This window comes from Mustela nivalis (assembly GCF_964662115.1).
Source record: "Mustela nivalis genome assembly, chromosome: 4".
Classification (NCBI taxonomy): domain Eukaryota; kingdom Metazoa; phylum Chordata; class Mammalia; order Carnivora; family Mustelidae; genus Mustela; species Mustela nivalis.
Genome location: NC_139023.1, coordinates 70,644,173 through 70,667,364, shown reverse-complemented (window position 1 = coordinate 70,667,364; position 23,192 = coordinate 70,644,173). Strand labels below are relative to the sequence as shown.

The 23,192-nt window shown below is 38.8% G+C and overlaps 1 long non-coding RNA gene across 1 annotated transcript in view; it reads right to left on the bottom strand.

Moving 5' to 3' along the window:
* LOC309862931 overlaps nucleotides 1-23,192 on the bottom strand; it is a 61,105-nt gene that overhangs the window by 5,438 nt on the left and 32,475 nt on the right. The window contains exon 3 of the long non-coding RNA XR_014310796.1: nucleotides 1,242-1,325. This is a non-coding gene — a long non-coding RNA (uncharacterized lncRNA). The remainder of the gene's footprint in view (nucleotides 1-1,241; nucleotides 1,326-23,192) is intronic.

The following is a 23,192-nucleotide window of genomic DNA, read 5'->3' as shown; positions in this document are numbered from 1 at the left end:
GACTGTTATCTCATAGGCGAGGAAACCAAAGCCAAGCAAGTAGCGTCATCCAGTACCAGTGCTTGACCCTGAAGCAGGGCACTTCTGAATTCCAGTACAGTGACTTTCAGCGAGCCTGGACCCAGCAGCTAGAGCCTCAACTCAGCTGCAGGCCGTTCTCTAGCAAACATCTTTCAAAACAGAAGGCCCCAAAATGATGGGCTCGAAGACAGTTCACAAGTCTTGGCCAGGGAAGCCCACTGGTAGGCAGTAAGAAGTGTGTTGGTAAGGAGTGACTAGAAAGGTCACTCTCCATCAGATCTCCGCCTTGTGCTGAGGGCCACCTGCTAACGTATCCCTGTCACCGCGCTGTGCTTGAGCCTCGGTCATAACCTGCTGTGCAGGCGGGCCACCTCCTGGGCACGTCCTTTCAACAATGACCACTTTAGACTTTATAGGCTATCTCAGGGTCAGTACCCACAGGGTGACTCAGCCTAGAAATATCCAAATGGAAAGATCCAGAAGCACCTGGGTGACGCAGTCAGGTAAGCCTCCAACTCTTCGTTTCAGCTCAGGTCATGATCTCAGAGTCATGGGATCGAGCCCCACATTGGGCTCCATGCTCAGCATGGAGTCTGCCTGAGATTCTTTCCCTCTCCCTCCCCCTCTGCTCTTGCCCCCTGCACACACTTGTGCTCTCTCTCTCTCTTTCTCTCTATCTCAAATAAATAAGTAAAATCTGAAAGAAAGAAGGAAAGAAAGAAAGGTAGATCCAAATAAATCTGGGCTTCTTTGCCATTTCTTAAAGCCTATTCCCTCATAATAACTTATCCAGGAAAAAAAATAGATCTCACTTCAAAATCCTGAAGAGTGACAAAGATCTTTAGTCAAGCTTTCCTTGATGTAGGTAAGAGTGACTCAGAACTGCCTATTGAAAACTTGCTGCAGATCAATGTCTCCATTCTGTTCCCCAAATCTCATACACAGCGTATAGAAGCTACTCAAATTTCTCTCTTCCACTCTTGCAAAATCTCCAGCCCAGGGCTGCTTCTCCATCCCGACACTCCCTCCTTTTCCCACTCTTGGGATCCTTCTGGGTCCTGGAGGTTTTCTTTGCTCCCTTAGGTGGTTCCATGCCTTTTCCTATGTAAATCAAGTCACTTCTTTTCACTTTCTCCCAATTCTACTTTCTACCCACTTCCCTGAGCTACTGGGACAATCGTCCTCAAAGTGTGGGGAGAGGAAAGGTTGTAAATTCTTACCTGTTCATCCTTGCCACATGAACTATCAAGTCAAGCTGATGTGCAACCCCTTGTACTTGGTTGGGTTCCTCCATTATCGAATTCCTAAAGTGCCGGAAGTAATACAGTATTAATCAAAGGCTCCCTCAATCTGATGCATCCTTATTTTAAAGAGGCTGCTGCTGCTTCTCAGACACAGAAAATAGCCAGCTTCTCCCCTGGACAGAAATGATTTCAGGATGCTATGATGGGTGCGTTCCCAGCCACCTAGCTGCTGCCAGCTGGATTCATATCTCCTATTTCATGAGGTTACGGTCAAACCTTAAATCAACCCCAAAGAAAAATAAACCCTTCAGGAGCCTTCCTTCTCCATGCAATAGATCTGTGTCCCTGTTTTACCTGAGTAGGAACTCAGTGCCAAAAGCAGCACCAGCATGCTCAGAGCGTTCAGCACAATCTCTGCCATTGGAGAGAATCTTTTCTCTCCCTTGTAGGGGTCTGGCCTCAGACCAAATCATGGGAACTCTGACCCTTTTGAAAGTGTTGGCCAGTGGCTGAAGCCCTCGCTCTTACCCTGCTTACTCTCCCATGAGGGCCAAGTACTCCCTCATCTGCTTGGTAAGTCAGAAGGACTGAGCAGGAAACTCCGCCCTTTCTTTCTCTGTCTTTTCTGGATCTCCTTGGCAGAGGATGGGTGTGTTTTGCTTACTTCCTTCTTCCTGGGGGGCAGGCAGGAAGGGGTCAGAGTCCCCCCTGCTGCTAGGGCCAGCTCTAAAGTCCTAGCTCTCGCTGTGTTCCAATGGAGGGACAAAGTAGAAGCAGCAGTCCTTTTGCTCTGCACCTACATTCTACAGGGCTAGCCCTCCCTTTCGGGGAGATGCGCCAAGTTTTAGACTTGGGAAAAAGCACTGGGGAGTCTGACTGTGACCACAATGAAGCTCTACCCTTCAATCTAGCTTTATCATTAATAAAACATATTCTTAAAATCTCCATTTTTCTGATTTCTGCAATTATTTCTCCGTAGCACTTGTGAAACCATATTGTCTGCCTTTCATTCAATTAAACTAATATTCAACTATCTATTTTGTACATACCCCTAGGGAGGGAGCACATTAACTCTTTCCCTTATAATGAGTTCATCTAGATCATGCAATTAACATTTCCCAACCATTCACCATGAGTGAGTCTTAAACCAAGTGAAATTGTAGGGCCATCCCAGATAAGTTCCTAGGATGATATCAAGGGTGAGGATGAAGACAAGCTCCATGATACAACTTACAATGGATTTTTATCTCAATGTCAGACAACCTGTGAAAGTCCCCCCTCCTCCCGGTGAACCTGGACTTGGGCAGGTAGCAGCACAGTGGTGTGGTTAAGTGTATGGCTCAGGGTCAGCACTTGAATTCATCCTTTCTCCACTTCAATCCTAAGGCTGTGGGCTGGGAACTTATGCTCTTTTTTCCCTAATAAAGATTCCTTATCTGAGAAATTGAGACAATATCTTCTACCATTGTTGCAATGGCAGAATTGTGTAATGATCTTAGAACAATGCCAGGCAAGTAGTAAGCCCTCAATAAATAAGTGATTAGTAGTAGTAGTAGTAGTAGTAATAAAATAATTTTCTGTCACCAAAAATATTACATCAGGACACATCTTTAGAACGTGTCAATGAAAAGAAATGTGCTTTGCTCTTAAAATAATTGTTTTATAAATATTCTAGAATGAATACCTTATTTAAGAGAGAAAGAGCTAAAGTGCTTTCTAGCAAATATGAATTGTAATTTACTTATTAAAAAAACAAATACCATTTTTATCACTTTCCCCACACACACCATCTCAAGGAATATTTCTTAGCTGCTTTTAACCAAAGACACATGTCAGATGTAAGATGTAGTGACAACTGCCTCCTGAAAGTCTTGACATGGGCCCCTAAGTGGGGGCATTTCTAATTTTGAAACGAGCTATGTGGTTCAAAGCTCCATGCTTTCCAACAAGTAGATGATTGATAAGACTTTCTTGTTCACTGATCAAGCTTGGTAAAAAGGAAACACAAGAACTAAAAATACCGTTTATGTTTGAACTAGGGGCACTGAAAGTAAAAGGAGACCCAGATTTACATATGTGATTACATAATTATATATTTAACTGGTAGTTTGGAGTAAAATTATCCTTAAATCTGGGGATTTTTTTTGTTGTTTCATCCCATAAATTTGTAGTTGTTATTACCACAGGGCTAAATGGGTTTTTTTTTGCTGATTTTCTTTTTTAATTCAAAGTACTGGTCATTCTACCACTTAGAAATTTTGCAACCTAGAGAACTAGCAAGAAAGAAATTCATTTGGATGTTATATCAGCCTTTACGTGAATTCTCTATGAAACTGAGATGACATCTTTCATTCACTAAGTAAAGGTGACGTAATAAATGCTGGTCACGTAGGTTCTATTCCTCCCCTCCTGCTGGAATGCCCAGGTGAGAGTCCCTCCTGATGAGTCAGTTCTCCATCTTTTCATGCCAGGAGAGCCTCATGTCATTTGATGTATTTGTCATAAATTGTTGCATTTCTCCTCGAACAAATAAACTAACAGTCACTAACCTGAAGTTTATCCTGAAAGCAAAAACACTACCAAACTGGAAATGTGGATTTTCAGCTTAGCATATGAGCTAATGTGGAGTGTAATAAGAACAGAAAATTCATCATTTTTATTGCAGATCTTCCATCTGTACCTAAGAGATAAGAGTCTCAAATCCAAGTTGCCTTAGCTAGTATTTTGGCAGAGGTGACCATTCAATTTAAGACTCTCTTACTAATTTATAAAGCAAAACCAAGGAAAAAGCAGCAAGTCATTGTTTTATGAAAGAATTGTATACATTTTGGGGATTCTAGTGGTTCCCATGAATGAGAACTCAGCCCCATAAGAGAAGCCGTATATATCAGAAGATAACAAAATACCCTAGGCTGATTCTTTCCTGTGCATGAATCTCCAAGAGACAGGGAAGCTAGAGTAGCAAATGTGGAAGTTGACAGGGCGGCAGGCCAGCTGTTCAGTGGAGACCCTAGTGTCAGGAGTAATCAGAGGACAATGAGATGACCAGGGTTAGAGGGCCCCTGGGACCTGAGATTCTGTACAGTCATGAATGTGCCGGCAATTCTGCAGGAGGGATGGCTATGTGGCTGCTGAGATGGCTCCCTGCCATTTCTTACTCTCCTATCTATTCTTACAGAAGCCCCCTACCACCAAATAAGTCTGAGTCCCTTGAACCCAAGAGAATCAAACACTGGATCATACTTTCTGTCAAGAATCTGAGGGTTAGCAGGCAAGCCAGTGTCCCTGTAGTAGACTGGGACTCCCATGTAAATTACCTGGTTCTCTGACCCCAAGAAATCCCCTAAAGAACGTGATATTCACTCTCCTCAGCAAGTGAGATAATAAAAATGCAAATCTCTAATCTTCCCCTGGATGTCAACAGACATTCCTTTTCTAGGGGGAAGTGACCTTTGAGTAACGGTACAAAGTAGTAGACTGTAGCTTAAATATTTTAGAACTGGAGAGTACGGGTAACAATCGCTAACATTTATTGTGTATCTCCACAGGTTCTGCGCTCTGTTACCTAATCTGATCTTCACAGCAGCCCTTTGTATATCTTCATGAGTAACGGGAGGTCACAAAATGAGGAAGTGGCAGAACTGGGATTCAAACTCAGTTTTGATTCCAGAGCTTGAGCTCCTAACCAACGGGATGTAAACTCTCAAGAATATTTCATCCTGTCTCTGAATGGGACATCTTCTGTTTCCAGTAACGTCTCTCATTAGCAGGTCCAAGTCGTGGCCCATACCTAGCCTCTTTGGGCAGCAAATAGGTCCTCTCAGTGTATCTACAGTGACACCCACCCTGTCTGGAGAAATTTCGTTGATTTTCTGTCTTCCACTGACAAATCACAAGGGATAAACTTCTCTTTGCATGCTCTTTTTTCAACACTTTAACCTAGATGATTTTTTTTTTAAGATTTTATTTATTTATTTGACAGAGAGATCACAAGTAGGCAGAGAGACAGGCAGAGAGAGAGAGGAGGAAGCAGGCTCCCCACTGAGCAGAGAACCCGATGTGGGGCTCGATCCTAGGACTCTGGGATCATGACCCGAGCCCAAGGCAGAGGCCTGAACTCACTGAGCCACCCAGGGACCCCTTTAACCTAGATTTTTAGACGTTTCTCCCTTCCCTGCTTCTTGCTTTTTGCTTCCATTTCCAAGAGATTCTTGGTTTCAGGCCTTCCTCCCCCCTAACCCCCCAGGGGAGAGAAGCAGCACTGTAATGTGATTGTATTAGACATCAGATACAGGCAGCAGCTTTAAGATCCCGGGTTCCTGTGAGCCTTCTGTGGTGGTGAAATATGGCCCAAACTAAGAAAATGAGTCCTACAACCAGGCATCTGACCACAGCTCTGGAAAATGTCAGACAAAATGTGCTGTCGCTCAAGCTTAGGCAGTCAGTCAGTCGTGGTCTCAATGGCAGAAACACCAGCTAAAAACACATATCTCTGCTGTGGTGATGTCAAGGACCTCTCATCAACGCACCCGGCACCGGGGCCTCAGTCCACAGAACTGAATGGAAGAGCTGCTGTAATGCTCTAAATTGTTCACTTTGGGGACATTTTCATGCAGATGCTTATTTGAGTTTCACAGGATCCTTCTTACTTACAACCTGGTAGGAGCCCGGGTCAGGAGGAGGACAGTTTCCCAAGTCAATGGCCACTTGGGAGGAAGTCCATGGACTTTTTTTTCTCTCCTAGCTACAGATTCCTAAATATTCTTTTTTAAAATTATTTTTAATTCAAATTCAGTTTAGTTAACATATAGTGTATAATTAGTCTCGGGTGGAGAATTGAGGGACTCATCAGTTGCATATAGCACCCAGCGTACATTCCATCACTACCCTCCTTCAAGCCCATCACCCAGTTACCCCATCCCCCCACCAGCTCCTCTCCCACAAATATTCTTTAGTTGTTTGTAATGCAAATACCAGCAACCATTTCAACTTATGTACGTAGCACTCTGTGTCTTCATAGAAACAGGTTTGCTTTTACATGAACCTTTCTAAGCACACACCTCCTGCTTAAAAGAGTCAAATTGTGCCTTTGTTTCAGTGTCTTCATTGAAAAAAGTGCACAAAGACCAAGAGAGAAAAATAGGGATTCTCAGGGAAGCACTAGGCATGGGGAGCTAGTGGAGGGAGGAGGAAGGAGGTTTTTCAGAACACCTGGGGGGTTTATTCAAAGTGCTTTTTCCCCTGCAGGCTCCACCACCCTACTCCACCTCACCCTAGAAGGAATCATTAGAATTGAAGGCACATTGAAGCCCTCAGATGCACCGGAGTGGAAAAAAAATCTTTAGTTACTGGAATCCAAAACATTTTCAACAAAACAGAATGGTAACCAGTTCCCTGGGAATTGAATCCTTTATTGGCAGGCATGATTCTCAGTCTACAAATTACGATGAGCAAGCAATATTAAATCTCTATTTTCCAGAAGTCTACTATATTGACTTGGAAACTCCAATCCCTCCAAACTCGTGTGAAACTATAATCTCTGCCATTACTGAATAACCCCCTCCAAGGTCATGTAGGGCATCCAGCATATTCTGCAGTGCGAAGTTATCTGTGGAGGTGGAGCACTCTGGTATTTGTCATCTGTCCCATAGGTTTCCACTAAGACTTCCATTGTCTTTGGTCCTAAGGACTTTTCAGGACTGGTGGTACTCTATGTTTCCAACTCATATCTAAGACAGGGGAATCTTCTATGAGGTAGCCTAGGGGTCTTGTCTGTCTATGTAGCTCATGCAACTCTTCCTTTATGAGTTCCTGTGGCTCCCATTCCAACTCTATTCCAAGATGTCCCCTGATCTCCAGTCCTCGTCAGGAACTACTTTCCAGTCTGGGAAAGAGTCTTGTCCTTCTGTTACCCTCTTTGCTTCTTATAAACCCTTGTGCTCTTCTTTCCCTGCAAATCTTCTAAGTTCTACCATAGGCTCAGGGTTCTGGAAACAAAAACCAGAAGTTCTTGGAAGTTACATCTCCTTTCTGTCCCACATATAACTCCCCCCAGCCCCCACCAGTCCCCCAAACTTGAGGCACTTGAGCTCCAAGTCTGAGTAATAGAAACATACAGAAAACATGTAAAAACACATAAATAAGTGGCCCCAAATACCAAATACCCCATCACATTTTTATACTCTCTTCATTAGTGATTCCCTGTTCTAGTTTCTAAATATTCCTAGAAAAATGTCTTTTGGCTATTATAAAAATCCCCTAAAACTTCAAAATTTCTTTCATTTTATTTTTCATCATGATAAGTGTAGTTTTTAATCCCCATCACCTATTTCACCCATTCCCCCTCCCCTCTCTCCTCTGTAACCATCAGTTTGTTCTCTATAGTTAAGAATCTTGGTTTATCTCTCTTTTTCCTTTGCCTCTTTGCTTTGTTTCTAAAATTCTACATGTGAGTGAAATCATACAGTTTTTTGTCTTCTTTGACTTATTTCACTTAGTATAACACTCTCTAGCTCCATTCATGCCATTGCAAATGGCAAGATCTCATTCTTCTTTATGGCTGAATAATATTTCATGTATATACCACCTCTTCTTATCCATTCACCTATTAATGGATATGAGCTGTTTCCATATTTTGGATATTATAAAAAATGCTATATTTTATTGTAAATAATAAACATAGGGATACATGTTTTGTATTTTTTGGGTAAATAACCAGTAGCACTGGTTACTGGATCATAGGAGAGTTTTATTTTTAATTTTTTGAGGAACCTCCATATTGTTTTCCACAATGGCTGTACCAGTTTGCATTCACACCAACAATGCAAGATGGTTCCTTTTGGTCTGCATCCTTGCCAACACTTGTTGTTTTTGTGTTTTTTATTTTAACCACTCTGATAGGTATGAGCTGATATCTCATGGTAGCGTTGATTTACATTTCCCTGATGATGAGTGATGTTGAACATTTTTTCATGTGTTTGCTGGCCCCCTGTATGTCTTCTCTGGAGAGATGTCTGTTCATGTCTTTCAACCATTTTTAATTGGACTATTTGTTTTGTGGGTGTTAAGCTGTATCAGTTCTTCATATATTTTGGATACTAACCCTTTATCAGGTATGCCATTTGCAAATATCTTCTCCCATTCAGTAGGTTTCTTTTTAGTTTTGTTGGCTGTTTTCTTCACTGCCTAGAAACTTTTTATTTTGATGCTGTTTATCTTTGCTTTTGTTTCCCTTGCGGCAGGAGACATACCTAGAAAAGTGTTGTGATGGCCAATGTCAGATAGGTTACTGTCTGTCCTCTCTTCAAGGATTCAGGTGTCAAATTTAGGTCTTTAATCCATTTTGAGTTTATTTTTGCATATGGTGAAAGATACGTGGTCCAATTTCATTCTTTTTCATGTGGCTGTCCAGCTTTCCCAATACCATTTGTTAAAGAGACTGTCTTTTTCCCACTGTATATTCATTCCTCCTTTGTCGAGAATTACTTGACCGTATAATTGTGGGTTTTCTATTCTATTCCATTGATCTATATATCTATTTTTATGCCAGACCCATACTGTTTTAATTACTATCACCTTGTAATGTAACTTGAAGTCCAGAATTGTGATACCTCCAGTTCTGTTTAGTTTGTTTGTTTTTCTTTTTCCAAGATTGCTTTGGCTATTCAAGATCCTTTGTAATTCCATACAAATTTTAGGATTTGCTGTTGGTATTTGATATGAATTGCATTAAATCTGTAGATGCTTTGGGTACTATAGACATTTTAACAATATTTGTTCTTCCAATCTGTAAGCATGGACATGTTCCTATTCCTTTGTGTCATCCTGAATTTCTTTCATCAGTATTTTACAGTTTCAAAGTACAGGTTTTCTACCTCTTTGGTTAAGTTTATTCTTAGATATTTTATTGGATTGGGTACAATTATAAGTGAGATTGTTTTCTTAATTTCACTTTCTGTTGCTTCATTATTAGCATATAGGATTGCAACAGATTTCCATACATTGATTTTGTGTCCTGCAACTTTACTGAATTCATTTATCAGTTCTAGTGGTTTTTGGTGGAGTCTTTAGGGTTTTCTTTATATAATATCATGTAATCTGCAAATAGTGAGAGTTTTAACAATTTGGGTAAAATCTGGGTGCCTTTTATTTATGCTGTCAAATTGCTATGGCTAGGACTTCTAATACAATGTTGAATAAAAATTGGTGAGAGTGGACATCTTGTCTTGTTCCTGACCTTAGTGGGAAAGCTCTGTTTTTCCACCATTGAGTATTGTCTTGGCTGTGGGTTTTTCATAAGGCCTTTATTATACTGAGATGTGTTCCTTATTGACCTACTTTGCAGAGGATTTTTATCATGAATGGATGTTGTATTTTGTCAAATTTTTTTTCTGTATCTATTGAAATGATCATATGTTTTTTATCCTTTCTCTTATTGGTGTGACATACCATGTTAACTGTTTCATGAATATTGAACCACCCTGCATCTTGGGAATAAATCCTACTTGACTGTGGTGTATTTTTAAAATGTATCATTGGATTTGGTTTGATAGTATTTTGTTGCATCTATATTCATGAGAGATAATTGCCCTATAATTCTCTCCCCCACCCCTCTCTTTTTGGTGGTATCTTTATCTGGTTTTGGTACCGGGGTGATACTGGCCTCACAAATGAATTTGAAAGTTTGCCTTCCACTTCTACTTTCTGGAATTTTAAATCTTTCCTTATTTTATTTAAATATTTCCTTATTTTATTTTATTTATTTTATTTTTAAGTTATCTCTATACCCAATGTGGAACTCAACCCCAAGATCCAGAGCTGCATGCTCTACCGACTGAGCTAGGCAAGCATCCCTGGAATTTTAAATTTTAAAACATGACTAATGGTTGTGGTTAAAGCCAGAGATTTAAGAGCTGGAAAAAGCATTGTTCCTACCCTTACAAGAAGAAGAAAAAAGTGAATAAGCTTCAAATTAACAACTTTTATAGTACCTATCAGAGAACTAATACTGCAGGCAAATAACTAACTTAAAAAGACTTAAAAAGGCTTGCAGGAAGAAACAGGATTCAAGCATTTGCTTACCTGAGACAGATGCTGCCAAAACCCATACAAGCTGGTAAGAAGATTAAACCAGAAATGTTTAAAGAATTGTTAAAGGCCAAATGTGGGCTAGCATGAGAGTGTGAAGTCCCAGGGGGCTGCAGACATAGGATGGTTCATACCCTCTTGCAGGTTTTTCCTCTGGGAACACCAGGTGCTCATAGGGAAGATCAGGGAGAATCCTAAAAAAAATGTCCTGTAAGGTGCTAGTTGGGGAAGGACAACAGTAGCCATTGTCCACTGCCCAAATGTCACCTTGATATATCTCCTTTATCTCTTTTACCCAACAAAGCATTAATCTGCAGCACACAGAGGATCAAAACTATACCCTGAGAGTATTGGTAGAAATTAACTCTAGCTAGAAGGAGAGAATGGGGGTGGAGAGATAGGGGGAGAAGTTTCTCCATTGGGGGAGGGGTGAGAATACTTGCTAGGGCCAGCACTATAGCTGGAGAAGGGGTAGGAACACCTGAGACCCTGGTTTCTAGTGTCCGTCTAAGATTGAGGCTTCATGAGAACAAAAGATGTCAACCCTCTGCCATCTACTACCACCACGCTAGCAAGAGCTGCTGTGTGATACAGCTGAGAGAGCTACAAGGTACAGACCTTCTCTGGGCATCAACCTAAATGAACACCCCAAACTCTCACATCAAAGGCCTGGCAAAAAGGAAAGTCTTGCTCCTCTCTGAGCGTAAGAAACATTGTTTTAATATCTATTTTCGCATACAGTATGTTCACCTTTCAACAACAAAATTATACAGCATACAAAAGGGCAAGAAAAATCATAGTCTGGAAAGATAAAGCAATCATCACAACCAGAATCAGACATATGTTGGATTTATCAGATAGGGAACTTAAAATTACTATGATCAATACATTAAAGATTCGAATGGGAAAAGTAAATAAAATGCATAATCAGATAATTTTAGTAAAGAAATTAAAAATGAATAGAAAATCAAATGAAATGTTAGAAATCAAAAACTCTAAGAGATATTAAGAGTATCTTTGAGAGGATCATCAGCACACTTGACATAGTCAAGGAAAAAAAAATGAAGTTGACTATACATCAATAAAATGTACCCAAACAGAAACACAACGAGAAAAAAAATTGGGGGAAAAAAAAAAAACCAGCACAAGGTATCAAAGAGCTATTGGACAATATCAGATAGTCTAACATACACATAATTTAGACTCTCAGGAGGAGAAAAAAGAGAGAATGGACAGAAAAAAATATTCAAGAAATAATGGCTGAGAGTTTTCTAAATTAGTGACAAACACCAAACCTCAGATCCAAGGGGTTTAGAGAAACACAAGAAAAATTTAAAAACAAAAACAAAACAAATAAAATAACTAAACAAAAACACTAAGACATACGAAAGACAAAATCTTGACAGAAGCAGTGGAAAAGACACATTACCTATAGAGAAATAAGGATAAGAATTACAGAAGACTTTTTGTAAGAAACTGTAAAATAGAATGATATCTTCAATGCACTGAAAAGGGAAAAAACGTTACTTCAGAATTCTACATTCAGAAGAAATGCCCTAAAGTAGAGAAACAGTAAAGACTTTGTCCAAAAAACAAAAATGTAAGGACCTACCTATAAGCAGCAGACCCATCTTATAAGAAATATTGAAAGGCATTCTTCAAGGTAGGAAAAAAATGACATACCTCAGAATATTAGATCTGCACCAAAAAGTGAAGAGTATCACAAATAAAATACATGATGGGCTTATAAAATCATTTTTATCTTATTTTAGTTGCTCTAAAAAAACCGGACCATTTGAAGCAATAATACTAACAATAAATTTTGTGTTTATAGCATATATAAAAGTAAAATTATGAGAGGGAGAGAAGAATTGGAAATATACTCTTAGAGGTATATTTACAATACATATATTGTAAATATATGTATAATAAGATAGTATTATTTGAAGGTGGATTCAGATTTTTAAAAATTTTATGGTATACCCTAGGGCAACCATTAAAAAAGTTTTTAAAGACTGAATTAAACCCAGAGAAGACAGAAAAGGCAAAAAGAAATAAATAACAAGTGAAAAAATAAAAAACAGCTGCTAAGATGGCATATTTTAATCCAATCATTTCATTAATCATCTTTAATATGAACACTCTAAACATAAAGTTAAAAAGACAGAAATTATCAGAATTGACTTTTAAAAAACTCACCTGGATTCAAGTTTATGCAGTCTATGAAAGACTCACTTTAAATTAAAAGGCATATTTAGGTTAAAAATAGAAGAATGGAGAAAGATACATCAGCCAAACACTAACAATGTATTTATATTAATTTTAGACAAAGTAGGCTTCACAACAAGGAATATTAACAGAGATAAAGACGATATATTGCATTATGAAAAAGAAGTCAATTCTTGAAGAAAATATAACAATCTTAAATGTGTATGCACCCAACAACAAGCTTCAAAATACATGAGGCAAAATGGGCAGACCTTAAGGAAGAAACAGACAAACTGACAATTTTAAATGGAGACTTTAACACCTCTCAAAAATTGACAGAAGTAGGTAGAAAATGAGTAGAAAGAAAGTCAGCAGGGCGATACCATCAACCAACTTGTCCTATTTGACATTTATAGAACACTGAGCCCAACAGTAGCAAAATGCAAATTCTTCTCAAGTGCACAGAGAATATTATTAACCATAAAAAACTTCACAATCTAAAAGAATGAAAATATATGAAGTATATACTCAAACCATATGGAATTAATAATAATAGATAATAACATCAATAATATATGATATAGGCATCAAAGATACCATGTATCGTAATGATATAATAAACATATATCAATATAACATTGATAAAAAGATATCAAGTAAATACCCAAATATTTGGAAATTAAGCAACACATGTCTAAATAATGCATGGATTAAAGATAAAGGACTTCAGGGAAATTGAAAGTATTTTGAACTGAAAAAGAATAAAAATACAGTATATCAAAAATTTGTAGGATGCAGTTAAAGCATCTTTAAATGGAAATTTATATTTAAATGCTTATAATAGAAAAGAGCAGTAGAAAGATCTGAATTCAGTAGCCTATTCTCCCACCTTAAGACATTAAAGAGGATCAAACTGAGTCTAAGGCAAGCAAATGGAAAAAGGGAATATGGAAGTAATATAGATCAAAAATGAATGAAATGGAAAACAGAAAACCAAAAGCAGATTCTTTGATGAAATGATAAAATTAGTAAGCTTTGGTCCAGCTGCCCAAGAAAAAGAGAAAGACACAATTTACCAGTAATTAACCGATCTCATAGACATTAAAGAATAACAAGGGAATACTACAAATAAGTCCATGTTCATAAATTCATCAGCTTAGATAAGATGGACCAATTCCTTGTAAGGCCCGAACCATTAAGACTCTCAAGAATGCTTAACCTGAGTTGGCCTATTTCTATTAAAGAAATTGAATCTGTAGTTTGACAATTCCAAAAAGAAAACCCAAATGATTTCACTAGTGAATTCTACAAAAATGTAAGAAATAAATAATGTCAATTATACACAATATCTTCCAGAATACAAAAGAGAAGGTAATATCTCCCAGCTCATTTTAGGAAATCCGCATTACCCTAAGACCCAAACCAAACTGTATATTGCAAGAAAAGAAAATCATAAAGCAAGATAGATCACAAATATGAAGTCAAAAATTCTCAACAAAATATTAGCAAACTGACTAGCAATATGTAAAAAGGATAATACATGACCAATTGAGATTTATCCCAGATCTTAGGAATACAAGAATTATAAGAATACAAGGCTGGTTCAAATTCAAAAATCAATCAACATAATTTCCATGTCAACAGCTGTATCTATCTACCTATCTATTTATTACCTACCATCTATAGCTATCTATTCAATAGAAATAAAAACAAAATTTAACATTCATTCATGATGAAACTCTCAGAAAATTAAGAACAGAAAGGGACTTCCTTAACCTTATATAGGGAATCTATGAAAACTCTTCAGCTAACACTCTACTTAAGGATAAGATACTGAATGCTTTTTCCCCCGGTTTAGGAATAAGTCAAGAAGTCCATTCTCACTATACCTATTGAACATCATACTGGAACTCATAGCCAGTGAAATAAGCAAAGAAAAATAAATAAAAGGCATACAGATTTGAAAGGAAAAAGATAAGACTGCCTTTATTTGAAGATGATACAGTTGTCAATTCCAAAGATCTACAAAAACACTTCTGAAACTAGAAAGTTGTAAAAGATCAACAGGCAAAAGCCAATCATATTCCTACCTTCTGACAATGAAGAGTTGGAATGTGGTATTAAGAAAAAATACTGGGACACCTGGGTGGTTCAGTTGGTTGGGCAGCTGCCTTCGGCTCAGGTCATGATCCCAGTGTCCTGGGATTGAGTCCCACATCAGGCTCCTTGCTCGGCAGGGAGCCTGCTTCTCCCTCTTTCTCTGCCTGCCATTCTGTCTGCCTGTGCTCGCTCTCTCTCCCTCTCTCTCTGACAAATAAATAAAATCTTTAAAAAAAATAAAGAAAGAAAAAATACCATTTATAATTATACCCAAAAGTTAAGTACTTAAGTATAAACTTAACGAAAGATGTGGGAAAGCTGCTGTAATTATACTGATGAAATATATTAAAGCAAATATATTGAGAAATATACTGTGTTCTGGGTTTGAAAGCATGAATATTAAGATGTCATTTCTCCCCAAGCTGATCTTACAGCTTCCATGCAAATTCAATCAAAACCCCAGTAAGCTTTTTATAGATGATGACAAGCCAATTCTAAAATTTATATGGAAAGGCAAAAGACTTAGAATAGCCAAAGCAATTTTTTTTAAAAGATTTTATTTATTTATTTAACAGAGAGACACAGAGAAAGAGGGAACATAAACAGAGAGAGAGGGAGAAGCAGGCTTCCCGCTGAAGAGAGAGCCTGATGCAGGGCTCGATCCCAGAACCCTGGGATCACAACCAAGCCAAAAGCAGACATTTAACAACTGAGTCACCCAGGTGCCCCTAGCCAAAACAATTCTGAAAAAAAAAAAAGGAAAAAGTTGGAGGACTCACACTATAGGATTTTAAGACTTACTACAAAGCTATAATAATCAAGACAGTGTTGTTTTGGCTAATGGAAACATGCACAGAACAATGGAACAGAATAGAGAATTCATTCATGGACCCATAGAAATACAACCATCTGAGTTTGCACAAAGCTGTCAGGACAATACAAAGGACATAGGAGAGAGTTTCCAACAACTGATGCTTAAACAACTGGACATACATGTAAAAACAAAACAAACAAACAAACAAAAACCCTCTACATATATTTCACATCTTGAAGAATCTTTAACTAAAGACAGACCATAAACCGGAAAGTAAAATGTAAAACTATAAACGTCTAGAAGAAATCAGCAGAATGTTGGAATGACCTGGAGTTTGGTAAAGAGTTTTTAGATACAATGCTAAAAGCACACTCTACAAAAGAAAAAATGGATGAATTGGGCTTTATTAAAATTGAAATCTTTGCTCTGCCAAAGATATACCTAAGAAAATGAAAATATAACACGGTCTGGGAAAAAATATTTATAATCACATATCTAACAAAAACGTGTATCCAGAATTGATAACATCTTAAAACAATAAGAAAAGAAACAACCCATTTTTTAGATGGGCAAACATTTGAATACATATTTCACCAAAGAAGATATTAATGCAAATGAGCATATAAAAGATGCTCAACATCATTTGCTACCAAGAAAGTGTAAATGAAAACCATGTTGTAATAGCGCTGCGTACTTATTAGAATTGCTAAAGTGAAAAAAACAAAACCCGGTCAATACCAACTTCGGGTAAGGGGCAGAACAACAGGAACTCTCATTCTTTGCAGTTGAGAATGGGAAATAGTACAACCATGTTGGAAGACAGTTTGATTATTTCTCATAAAGTTAAGTATATATTTACACGATGACCAGAAATCCCACTCCTACACATTTCAACTCCAGATGAGTTGAAACACACCGGAATGTTTATCACAACTTTATTCCTAACTGGAAACAACCAAGATGTACTTTCAGGGGATAATGGGTAAATTAATTTGATATTCATACAATGGGTCATCACTCAACAATGAAAAATGAGTGAGCCACTGATTCATGCATAGTAACATGTATGAATCTTAAATGCATTCTGTAAATGAAAGAAATCACACCCCAAAGGCTACATCTGGTATGATCGCACCTTTAGAAAATTTTGGAAGAGGCACATCTGTGAGGATAGAAAGCAGGTCAGTGGTTGCCAAGGCTGGGGAATGGGCAGAGGTTTTCTATAAAGGGGCCACACCAGGTAATTTTTAGGGCAGTGAAATGCTCTATATGGTACTGGGGTGGTAGATACATGAATCTATACATTTGTCAAATCCCATAAAACTGTGCACTACAAAGAGTGAATTTTACTGCATGCACATTGAAAAAAAAAATCAACCAAGATGTCAGGGAGCTCCCCAGCAGGAAATACAGGAAAAAACTATTCACTGAGTAGCAACTTTTAAAGAATGTCGAAAAGTAGAAAAAACAACCACCAATAAATGGGGTATCATGACTTCAAAAAAGTTGGTGTATAACTTTTTCAGTCTTGTCCACTGTGAGGAATGCTGAGTTGATGTAAACTCCCAAAGAGCAAGGCCTGTGTTTGTCCCCCCTGTAGGCCTAAGGATTACAGTACAGTGTTTCTCAAATGAAGAATACATGGTCTCCCCCACCTTTAAAAAGAAAACCTTCTCATAGGTGGTCAACACATAATGTTGACATTTTTTATCATCTTGTTTTAAGACTATGTATAAACATACAAATATATAACTCTATGCTTATAATTCTTGCGCAGATGTCAAACCAGAAGAGCAAACTGGAACTCCATGAACCTCAATCTAGTAACATTAAGCTGGTGAAACCTAATCACTGCTCACAATGTGGTTGGGTCTTCTGACATTCTCAGACTGGACTACTGTTGAGTCTCATCAATGTTCCTGTTGGTATTTTCTCTTCAATTACACAAATCTCATTTTTTATAGCAGACCTTCATGTCATATAAGATGGCCTGAAGAGATTGGGACTCACTTCCCACATTAACACCTGTTAGACCCTGTTAGGTTTATTCTGTTCCTAGCTGTACCTTGTCTGTGGTAAATGAGATTCCATGCAAGCTAAGCTTGGTCCTTGTCGGAGAAGGAGCCCAAGTGTGAAGATACCACAGTGATGCAGATGGACATAATCTGTCTATATTTGAGGAGAAAAGACTGTTGGCGATTATGAGGGAAGGCTCAGCTATCTTTGCCCCGAGACTTTGCTTTAGAAAATTCTGACAGGTGGAAGAGGCAAACACTGCCTTCAGGTGGGATTTCAGAATCTTGCACCACTACACTCATCTGTTTTGAACTATTCGGAATTGCCTAAGGTTACAATAATGCTTTCTACCGTGCTTTCAAGACTGAAAAAAAAAAAAAATCACTTACAGATGATGATAACTCAATAACAGAAAGTGTCAATTTAAAAAGAAATCTATAAAAAAATTGTTTGACACCTGGTTCTGTCGATTACCTGTGCTTTGAAGAAATTTGTGTCATAACAATAGATAGTCAAGTGTGTACTAGAGTAATTTTTGACATATTTCATAGGAATAAAAAACCATGCCTATGCCTTTGAATTTTTACACCGGTGTCGCCAGCTTTTGCTTAAGTATGTAAGATGGCAAGTTGGGGGCTGGACTAGGGCTGCGTTGGAGGGGGACAATGATTGGCATATTTTCCGGTAGTGCTCAGTGTGAATCCTGGTTGGACAGCTCAATAGATAAGACAGACAAAGATTTCCCTGCTCCCTCCACTCCCTGCACGTGCCTCCAACACCGTGCTCGGGAAAGAGCTGCACGGAAATGGGTGCGCGTGTAGGTGATGGCGCCAAGTCCTGGCAGCCACACTTACCAGCTATGTTGTCCTTGGGCAATCGCCAGCCTGTGCTTTCATCATCTCATGAGTAAAGTGACAGTAACAGGGATGAGGATCAAATGAGGAGATGTAGGTAATGTCCAGAGAGAAAAGCTTGATACCAGGACGTACTCTACAGATGTCAACTATTACTGTCACTCCTAACACATTGGGTTAGGATCACCCATTTCCTCTTTTTGCTTTAAACTCAATGGTTCCAGGAGTCCCTGGAGGACTGGGACCACACCTTCTCCCTCTCTGTACCCACAGCTCTGACCACACAACACTCTGTCAGGGTGTTTGAACTGAAGAGCGTGAATCAAATTGGAGAATCGGAAAATTATTCATGCAAGAGCAAAAACATGGCAACCAAGCCAAGGGGCAAAAAGGAGTAACTTTCACTTTGGAGTGGAGGATAGTGATACCTGTGTGCCACTTCAGGGTCAACCTCTGTAACCCAGCATATTTTCATCTCAATGCATTTAACAAATTATTCCTCGCAATGCCTTTGGGTGGGCTACTGACAGTGATTCTATACCTACAGTTTGTTTTATCTGCTGCAAAATAGACCTGATTGCTAATAAGGGAACCAATTTTTAAAAAGCCTTATCCTAAGGTGCTAGAAATGTTTTGGTCTGAATGTTGGATATATATTACATTTCTGTAATCTTTCTATTTATATATATATATATATATATATATATATATATATATATATACTTTAAAACAAATTTTTTAAAAAGTTCTTTGGCCATTGATAGCAATTCCATGTGATGTATATTTACAAGATCACCACTGCCACCCCAAGTGTGCCTTTCTTTGTACTTCCCAACTACTGCTCCCAAAGGCAACCTGTGTATACACAATATATAATCACAGGACATCTCCTGTTACTCATTTTGAATAGGCAAGCCCTCAAGGCTTCAAAACACTGAAGCCTTTTGTTACAGGAGCACCCAAGATTAATGTTCATATAATCTATCCACCAGAGGGAGCCAACACAGCCAGAATAATCACATACTGACCTTTGCAAATCACAAACCAAGTTTTTCAGGCAAGGACTGCAGAGTTTGGACAATGCAAGTATCAATTTCTTAGTGCCTAGAAAAGCATGTGCAATTTTACTGAAGTCAGATTTCATTCATGGCTTTATTTTTCTCTTGAAAAGTAGACATTTAATAAGAAGAAGCAATTGACTTTAGAGGCATTGATGCTAATAAATGCCTACTAAGGATAAGGATAGCTCACCTTTGGGGCGCCTGGGTGGCTCAGTCATTAAGCATCTGCCTTCAGCTCAGATCGTGACCCCAGTGTCCTGGGATTGAGCCCCGCACCAGGCTCCCTACTCAGCGGGAAGCCTGCTTCTCCCTCACCCACCTGCCTGCTTATGTTCCCTCTCTTGCTATCTCTGTCAAATAAATAAATAAAATCTTAAAAAAAAAAAAAAAAAAGGACAGCTCACCTTTGAAAAACACTTTACAGATTATTAAGAATTTTCAGAAATGAGAAATGAGTTTTGGCAATTGTTCTTCTTAACACAGGAATTTAATTTATAAATATAATTTGCACCTGCTGGAGATGAAAAAGCAGTTTCCATTGCATTGATGCAGGGCTATCATCAGCATGTATGCAAATTAGACCTGTGAGGTCTGGGGCATGGTTTTTTCAGCAGGGCAGGGGATAGATTCCAGGCCCCACACACCCTACCAGACAGCTCTGTACTGGAACAAGTGCGCAAGCACACTCGCAGTCCCAGAGTCTAGGCAGTGGTGGCCCCAGGGAATGCTTTGATAAGGCCTGCTCTTTTATAACGATGATATTTTCTTAATCCCATGTCAAATGCAGTTCCAAGAGAAGTGGGCAACTGCTCCCTTCCAGTCAGAATGCTGACCTTGAGTTCTTCCTCTAGAGAAATTCTGGATGCACTAACTGAGCTATGGAAGTGAACATTTTCCATCCTTTTCTTTGCCTCCAATCTACCCTTGCTCATATTTCCCAAATTGCCTTTTTTAAAAATAATTTCCATTTCTTCTTCTTCTTCTTCTTTAAGATTTTATTTATTTGACAGAGACACAGTAGAGAGACAGAACACAAGCAGGGGGAATGGAGAGGTAGAAGTAAGTTCCCCATCAAGTAGGGAGCCCGATGTGGAGCTCGATCCCAGGACCCCGGGATCATGACCTGAGCCAAAAGGCAGCCGTTTAATGACTGAGCTACCCAGGGGCCCCAATAATTTCCGTTTCCTGATCACTCTTCATCAGCTTATTTTTGTAAAGGAATCTTTCTCATTGGGTGGAAATGTTTGTAGGAGGAAACTGAAACCAGGCATTCACTTAAACATCTTATATGCGATCATTTCTCAGTCCTTCCCTTATTCGAGCTGACAACAGTTCTTAACTCTGTTGGCCACTCTGTTCTAAAAGAACAGTGTCTCCATTTGGTTTCCAGGAAACGGCTCTTCGGATTCTCCTTCCATGCTGGCTGCTCCTTCTCAGCCCTTGCTCTGATTCCTCCTCATATTCCTGATTTCTTAGGGTGGACATACACAAACCATTCTCTCCTCTCCTCTGTCCACACCACTGCCTAAGTGATCTCACCTGGCCTATGGCTTTACATACCATCGATCACGAATATCTCCCAAGTCCCAAGTCCCTATCACCCCCAACCTCTGCCCTGAGGTTGCCTACTCAACATCTCTGTTTGGATGTTTAAAGGCATTGAATGGATATGCCCCAAAGAAAACTCTTAAATTTTCTTCCCCCACCATGTGCTCCTCTCGCAGTTTTTCCTTCCCAAGCAAATAATATCTCCTTTTTTGTTGGCTTATGCCAAAAATCGTGGAGTGATCCTTAGGTCATCTCCTTCTCTCACTCCCCATGTCAGCAAATGCTATTGGTTCCTAGTGGGAAATACGCCCAGAACTGGACGACTTCATCACCACGTCCACCGCTATCGCTCAGGTCTAAATCAGCACCACCTCTTGGCCTGGATTATAGCGCTGGCTTCTAATTCACTTCCCTGGTTCTCCCCTTCCTCCCCTCCCCACTCTCCAACCAGAGTCAACATTCTTTACCACAATCAGAGTGATTCTAAGTGAACCTAAGAGAGATCATGTCTGCTTCAGGGCATAATAAGTCCACCTCACAGAGTGGAACCCAAGAATCTTGAGGACTCTACATGGTCAATGAACCTTGCGTCATTGATTCCAAAGCTCTACATGGACAGCCCCGTGCTGTATTTCTGGATATTGCTCAAGCCTCACTGTCCTTTGTGTACTTTCTCTGAACATGTCAAACCTGCTCCCACCTCCAGGACTCTGTACTTGCTGGTCTGTCTCTCAAGGATGCTCTTCCTTCAGATTTCCTTACACTTGTTTCCTCAAGTCCTTTAGTGTCTGCTTAACAGACACTAAATGTCATCTTAACCGATAGGTCTTCCCTGACACACTATACTAAATAACACCCCACTCCTATCACTCTCCATCTCCTGTACCCTGTATTATTTTCTTTCCTAGAGCTTCCTAACACCTCTCTCTGTTGTACGGATTTGTCTTTGGGTATACATGTTTGTACATACACGCAGCATATACATTTGTATGTGTCTATGTGTGTGTGTGTTTGATCACTGTCTCCCCACCAAGAATGTAAGCTCTATGATAGAAAGCATTTTGTTTCATTCATTGGTGTATCTCCCAGTGCCTAGGAAAATGCTAGCACATGAAAGGTGTTCCATAAATATTTGTTGAATGAATGTTGAATGCATCTAGGCAGTTTATATACTGACTAAAAGTTACATACAATATATAAAATAAAATGTGTTAAAATTTGCCTTAAATTTTCCCATGTTGCCCAAGCAGGATTGGGTTTCTTGAAAGGCATTTAAAGAGATACAGTATTTACCCCTGAAGCACAATGAAGTCACATAAGGTTTGATGAATATTGGAGTGAAATCTGCCATTTTTATTCTCCCTGAGTGAAGTCAACATTGTTTCTATTTATCACCTGATGGCCCAAACTAATTATTTATATAAAAATTCCTTGATGTGAACTGTTAGCATATTCAAATATATTTGAAATTGAATATCTGATCTAAATGACATATCGTTTAAATATACTTGTGAAAACCAAAGGTAAATTCATTTAAAACAGAGCATAATTACTAATGGTGTACTATACAGTGGCTAACTGAACATAAATAAAAATAATAAACAAAATAAAACAGGGAATAATTAAGGAACAGTTTCTACTTAAAAAAATAAAAGCCACACTAATAGCTAACAGCTAACCGGGTTTATAGCAGCCTAAAGAAGAATACAAATCTAAAATCTCCTAATGTTTCCTTTCTCACATGTTTTAGTGTTTGATCTTTACCTTTGAAATGAACAAGCAGAGGTAAAAAATGCAATATGAATCAGATAGGATATTTTAATACTGATGTAATTTGGATGCCATGCACCAGGGTGGTTGGAGCGTGGGGTTTAGACCTGTACTGCCTGGGTATGAATCCCAGCTCTGCTACTTTCTGACTAAGGGTCTTGGGCAAACAATCTTGTTCATGTTTCTGCTTCTTTGTAAGGTTGTTGTGAGGAATAATGAGATGGTTACTGGTAAAACACTTAGACTATCACTGAGTGTAATCACTCAATAAATACTAGCTATTATTATCAGCTATATATAATGAAAATAAAGCTCTGCCATCACATCCCTCTTTGTAGCTAATGGGCTGAATTAATCCAATTTGCACTAATTTGTCAAAAATATCCAAATAGTCTCATGTGAAATCACTAGTAAAGAAAAAGAACCTTTTATACAGCAGAAGAATGCTTAGCACCTTCTTTAAAGATGC